We start from the raw sequence: 6,588 nt of genomic DNA on the forward strand, positions 1-6,588 counted from the left end.
GAGGTTTTTCCCCACTTTCTCCTCTATCAATTTCAGTGTCTCTGGTTTTATGTGGAGNTCTTTGATCCACTTAGACTTGAGCTTTGTACAAGGAGATAAGAATGGATCGATTCTCATTCTTCTACATGATAATGGCCAGTTGTGCCAGCACCATTTGTTGAAAATGTTGTCCTTTTTCCACTGGATGGTTTTAGTCCCTTGTCAAAAATCAAGTGACCATAGGTGTGTGGATTCATTTCTGGATCTTCAGTTCTATTCCATTGAAGATCCCTTCTTTATACAAAAGATTACTGGGCTGAGAGAGAAATTAATGAAACAACACTCTTCACAATAGTCACTAATACTATAAAATACTTTTGTTTAACTCTAACAAAGCAAGTGAAAGATCTGTATGACAAGAACTTCATGTCTCTGAAAAAAGAAACTGAAGGAGACATTGGAAGATGGAATCATCACCCATACTCAAGGATCAGTAGGATTAACATAGTGAAAATGACCATCATACCAAAAGCAGTCTACAGATTCAATGTGATTCCCATCAAAATTCCAACACAATCTTACAGGCCTTGAAAGAGAAATTCTCAAATTCACATGGAAATAAAACCAAAAAACCCAGGATAGCATAAACAATCCCATACAATAAAGGAACTCCTGGCGGAATAACCATCCCTGAACTTAAGCTCTACTACAGAGCAATAATAATAAAAACTGCATGGTATTAGTGTAGAAACAAACAGGTTGGTCAATGGAATTGCATCAAGGACTAAGAAATATACCCACACAACAATGGACACTTGATTTTTGAAAAAAGAAGCCAAAACCATACAATGAAAAAAAAGAAAGTGTCTTCAACAAATGGTGCTGGTCTAACTGGGTATCTGCATATAGAAGAATGCAAATAAAACCGTATCAATCACCCTGCACAAAACTCAAGTCCAAGTGGATAAAAGAACTCAACATAAAGCTGCATACATTAACTATAATAGAAGAGAAAGCGGCAAATAGCCTTAAATGCATTAGTGCTGGGGACAATTTTCTGAACAGAACACCCAGTGGCTCAGCCTCTAAGATGAACAATTAATGAATGGGACCTTATATAAGCTTCCATTATGTAAGCTTATGTAAGAATTAATTCCTATAAGAAAAAAAAACACCATCATTAAGACAAAATATCAACCTACAGATTGGAAAAAGATCTTTACTAACACTACATCTGACAGAGAGATAATATCCAAAACACATAAAGAACAAAAGAAGTTAGACACCAACATAACAAATAACCCAATTAAAACTGGGGTACAGAGCTAAATGGAATTACCAACAGAGGAATCTTGAATGGCCAAGAAAAAAACAAAAGAGGTATTCACCTTAATCATCAGGGAAATACAAATCAAAACGACCCTGAGATTCCACCTCACACCAGTCATTAAGGCTAAGATCAAATCCTCAAGGAACTTCACATACTGGCAATGATGTGCAGCAGTGAACTCTCCTCTATTGTTGGCAAGAGTGCTAACTTGTACAACTGCTCTGGAAATTAATATGTCAGTTTCTCAGAAAATGTGAAACAATTCTACCTGAAAACACAGCTATATCTCTCCTGGGCATACACCCAAAAGATGTTCCACCATACTACAAGTACATGTGCTCTACTATAGTTACAGCAAGTTTATTCATAATAAACAGAAACTATAAAGAATCCAGATGTTCCTCAAGCTAAGAATGGATGCAGAATATGTGGCATATTTATACAACGGAATAGTATTCAGATATTAAAAACAAAGACAACATGAATTTTGCAGCCAAATGGATAGAACTAGAAAATATCATTCTGAGTGAGGTAACCCAGACCTAATATACATGGTATATACTCAGTTATATGTGGATATTAGCCATAAAGTACAGGATGCCCACGATGTACTCCACAGACCCAAACAAACTAAACAAGAAGGAAGACCCAAGTGAGGGTCCTTGACTATCACTTAGGTGGGGTAATAAAATAATCATAGGAGGCAGATGGAGGGAGAGAACTAGTCCTAGTTCTAGATGAGTGGAGGTTAGGATGTGGAGGGAATGGGGGTGTTCGGGATTGCTTGTGTGGAGAGACAGAAGAGAGGGCCAGTGGGCTTGGAGAATGAATGGAAATCTGCTGCTGGAGGGGTTGAGGGGCATCTCTAAGATGCACCAAGATTTAGGATGGGCAAGTCTCCCAGGCATCGATAGGGATGGCCTTATCTACATCTCATAGCAATATGGAATCTGAAGAGGCCACCTCCTATAGCCAGGGAGGGCCCCAATTGGAGAAACATGGACATCAATTCACTCACAAAACTTTCAACCCAAAGTTTGTCCTGTCTAAATGAAATTCAGGGACAAAGATGGAGCAGAGAGTGAGAGAATGGTCAACAAATAACCGGCCCAACTTGAGACCCCCATTCCATGAGTAAGCACCAGTTCCTGACACTATTGATGGTATTAATATGCTTGCAGAAAAGAGTCTAGCATAACTGTCCTCTGAGAGGTTCCACCGAGCAGCTGACTCAGACTGATGGAGACATGCACAGCCAAACAGTGGATGGAGCTTAGGGACCCTTTTGGAAGAGTTAGGGGAAGGATCGAGGGTCCCGGAGGAGGTAGGAACTCCACAGGAAGACCAACAGAGTCATCTAACCAGGACCCCTTGTGGATCTCCAAGGCTGGACCACCAACCAAAAAGCATACTTGGGGTGGATTGAGCTTGGGAGGTATGTGAAGCTCATTCCTCATATGGGTTCCCCCAAAACTGGAGCAGGGACTATTCCTAAAGCTGTTGCCTACCTGTGGAATCATGGCTCCTAACTGGGCTGCCTATGTCTGGCCTCAGTAGGAGAGTATAATGCCTAACCCTGCAGAGACTTGTTATGCCACGGTGGAGAAATGGAAGGGTGGGGTTTGGGTGAACATCCATGCTCTCAAGGAGAGGGAGGGACAGTGAGGGGGTCCAGGAGGGCAGACAGTGATTGGGGTGTAAAGTGAATAAACAAACTAATTAATGGTAAACAAAGAAACAAAACCCCAAATAAAACAAAGACAAAAATGTTAAGAGTTCAATTTTTTTTTTTTTGGGTCACAGAGAGTACCAGTCCCACATAATTAACTTTTGCTCCCTTCAGAACTTCCAGGGCTGACCCTGAAGTAAATCATGTGCTGTTAGCATTTGGTGGCGGCAAAGGATAAGCTGCTACCAACACTGACTCCAGCTGCCAACTCCACATTTCACTCACTGCTTAGAGCCTGGCCAATGGCGAACAAAGGTGGTCCTAGAGAAAAAATCTGGAGGCTTTACTGAGTCCTGCCTTTGGCTAGGAATCCAGGGCCATAGAGTCCTGGGCTCAGAATCCAGAGCCCTGCCCCTGGGACAGAGGGCTCTTAAGCTTTGGGGGACCTGGTCAAGCAACACCAACCCCTTATTTTTTTTTCCCAATAGGGCGCCTAGCAACTACAACTACCCACATAGAGCTCCACGTATAACCTCCTGACCATTCCCAAACAGGACACCATCTCTGGGACAGACCCACCTGCTTGATCAAGGTAAGCACTTCCCTGTCCTTGTCATCCTGGGGAACAGGAGCATTGCAGAATATTGTCACCACTAGGTGTCGCCCGACAACCATCTCGATCATCAAAGAAACAACACAGATGCGCCTCAGGTACTCATCCCCTCGGGATTGTCCTCCCTAGCTCGGGAGGGATACATGCACACAGTGGAGCAGAGTACCCGCTACCTCTCCTGAGTGGCACAAACAGTGACTGTTGTTGTGCCCAAACATAGTGGCCACGGGCTGGACTGGGGAACACCCCTCAGTTTTGCATAAACAAAAGTATTACAGGAAGCTGTTAAAACAGGTGAAATCACTAAGAATGAGGCTCAAGGGAATGTAAAAGTGTGTGACTAAGGAATCAGTTAGTGGGACAAGGAACATGTAGGGGAAGGTAGCTTGCAAACATGGTGTGAGGGGTGGGAGGTGGTTACTTATGTCAGTGGGAAAGGGGTGGGGGGCGGGTTAAGTAAAAGATTAATTGGTAGGACTCTATTTTTTTCCGCTCTTACCTGGATGCCTCTCCTCTCACTCACCAGGTGAAAGGGAGAATTGGAGTGATAAATCTTTTATTGAACCAGGAGAAGAGAGTAACATTAGCAAATGGAATTTTTTTTTACACAAGCAAATATGCACACACACATACATTCACAAATATATTCATACACACATACTCATAGAGTCCTGTAGGGCCCCACTACTTATCTCGTATTTACACACTTACACACACATACATCCCAACTTACATATTCACATAGAGCAAAGGCCCAAGTGGCAGTGCAAAAGGAACTCATCCTGAATGAAAAATAAGTTCCAACTTTTATTTCCTAGAGGAAGAGAAAGCTTCTACCCTTTTATTGCTAAATAAATTAAACCCAGGTCTGTAAGGAAAAAAAAAAAGCTTTGTTTTCTTTAATAAGACTAAACCTGCTTTGCTGTTAAGAAAAGCCCTGTTCCATCCCATGGTAAAGAGAAGCCTGCCTGCTCTTTCTGCTCTCCCTGCAGCTTCTTTAGTTCTTTTCATCCCTCTTTTATGCTTTGTTATGTTTGGCAATGTTCTGCTGTCTCTCCCTCTGCCTTAGTTTCTAATTCTCTTTTTGCATTCTGCTCTCTCCTGCCACCTAATGTCATTGTTTCTAGTATTTTGTACCTTTTTAAAGAATAGATCACATGGTATCTATTTCAAAAGTTCCCGTAAGTTTCGAACATAAATTAAAATCATAAATGGAATTAGAAGTTTACAACAGAGATGTTTACATGCGTTTCCGTTAAGACGAGTTATCTAATTAGACATATATTTTCTGTCACTTAGCTCCACAGGTTCATTGAAAATTAAAAATTATAATTCTCATGTCTAAGTTAACAATGAAGTTTTGTACCGATAAACCCATCAATATTTTTCTTCTGCTCTTATACCTACAATAAATCATCTGTTTCCTTTTCTAACCTTTGGTTAACTGTTTTACAGCCCTAAAGGGAGGTATTCCAAATTATAAATCCGTATCAATGCCTGCTTTCGAGCTAAAAAGCAATTAACTGATGACATATGGCAGAGTTCTAATTGCAGTTATCATATCACAGAAGCCTCTAATTTCAGTCCTTACGTAAAGGGCTTAATTATTACTAGTAAAATTTTAGGGATTCTTATAGAATCATCATTTGGAATTAAGAAATCATCTATTTGTTTGTATACCATCACTAGAAGACACTACACCTTTGTTTGTCTGCAGAAAATCTGCCCAATAGGGTAGACTAATGCCCAGAAATTATATTTTAATTTAATTATGACAAGAAAGGTCATAATAATTGACTTCAATAAAGAAATCAATCCTGAAATATCATCACTTGGACCTTTCTCCAAGGGCTCATTCATCACAGTTCTCATGCCACAGTGAAACTATCTCAAGAATATCACCTGCTAGCTTTTAATCTCTCCTAGATGGCGCCTAACAATCATCATCATCTTCATCTTCATCTTCATCATCATCATCACCACCACCACCATGTTACATTCATGTCTTCCCACCAAAGAGTAGAGGAAAGAAGGGGAAATCTAGGACAGCAGAGAAAATTAAATCAAATTAAAAGCTGAAGTATAGAGTTTCCTCAGAAAGCTTTAAAGGGACAACTTTGGAAAGCAGCACAGAAGCAACTTCTCTCACACCCTACACCAATTCAAGCACCACCTTATCTGTTTATATTCACCTCCTGAGTGTTGGAATTATGAACTTATATAGTACAGAGTATGGAGCACAGAGCATCAGACACTCTAGCCCAGTTGTCTCCCCTACCTAATAAGCCAAGCACCCAGCATTGACTTCCCTCGTTTGTCTGTCTGCATGCTTGTTTTATTACTATTATTACTATTATTATTATTATTAAGTAATTAGTTATTTTTACTTAGTTTTTCTATTCATTTATTTAGTTGGGACAGGGGGTTCTCTACAAAGCCCTGGAAAACACTAATTAGATCACTAATCAGACCTGCCTCCAATTCACCATCTGCTCTGTCTCCTTCTTGAGTGATGGGATTAAAGGCATGTATGACCACATCTGGTTTCACTATTTCTTTAACCCCAGGAAGGTTTTCCTGCCTGTTGTCTGTTTTAATTTCTCTTTCTGTTACATTATTGTATGCTTGGTTTAAATTCAATCTCTCTCTCTCTCTCTCTCTCTCTCTCTTTCTCAGGGTGGGTGCGGGTGTAAAACCACAGTTCTAGAATTTTCAGTAACTGTTGACCTTATCAAGATGGAAGTTACCATGTGACATACTTTTCAAGGAGTTACTAGCCTCTACAGGACCAGAACATGAACCCAATTTGCATGTGCAGAATTGAAAGGAGGCTCTCCTGATCCAGGCAATCAGTAATTTTTACATGAAATAAAACAAACAAACATAAATGTTGGGGTAAGGAAGAAAGAAGGAAAGGAAAAGAAAGAAAGAAAGAAAGAAAGAAAGAAAGAAAGAAAGAAAGAAAGAAAGAAAGAAAGGAAGGAAGGAAGGAAGGAA

This window comes from Mus pahari, chromosome 9, assembly GCF_900095145.1.
Source record: "Mus pahari chromosome 9, PAHARI_EIJ_v1.1, whole genome shotgun sequence".
NCBI classification, from domain to species: domain Eukaryota; kingdom Metazoa; phylum Chordata; class Mammalia; order Rodentia; family Muridae; genus Mus; species Mus pahari.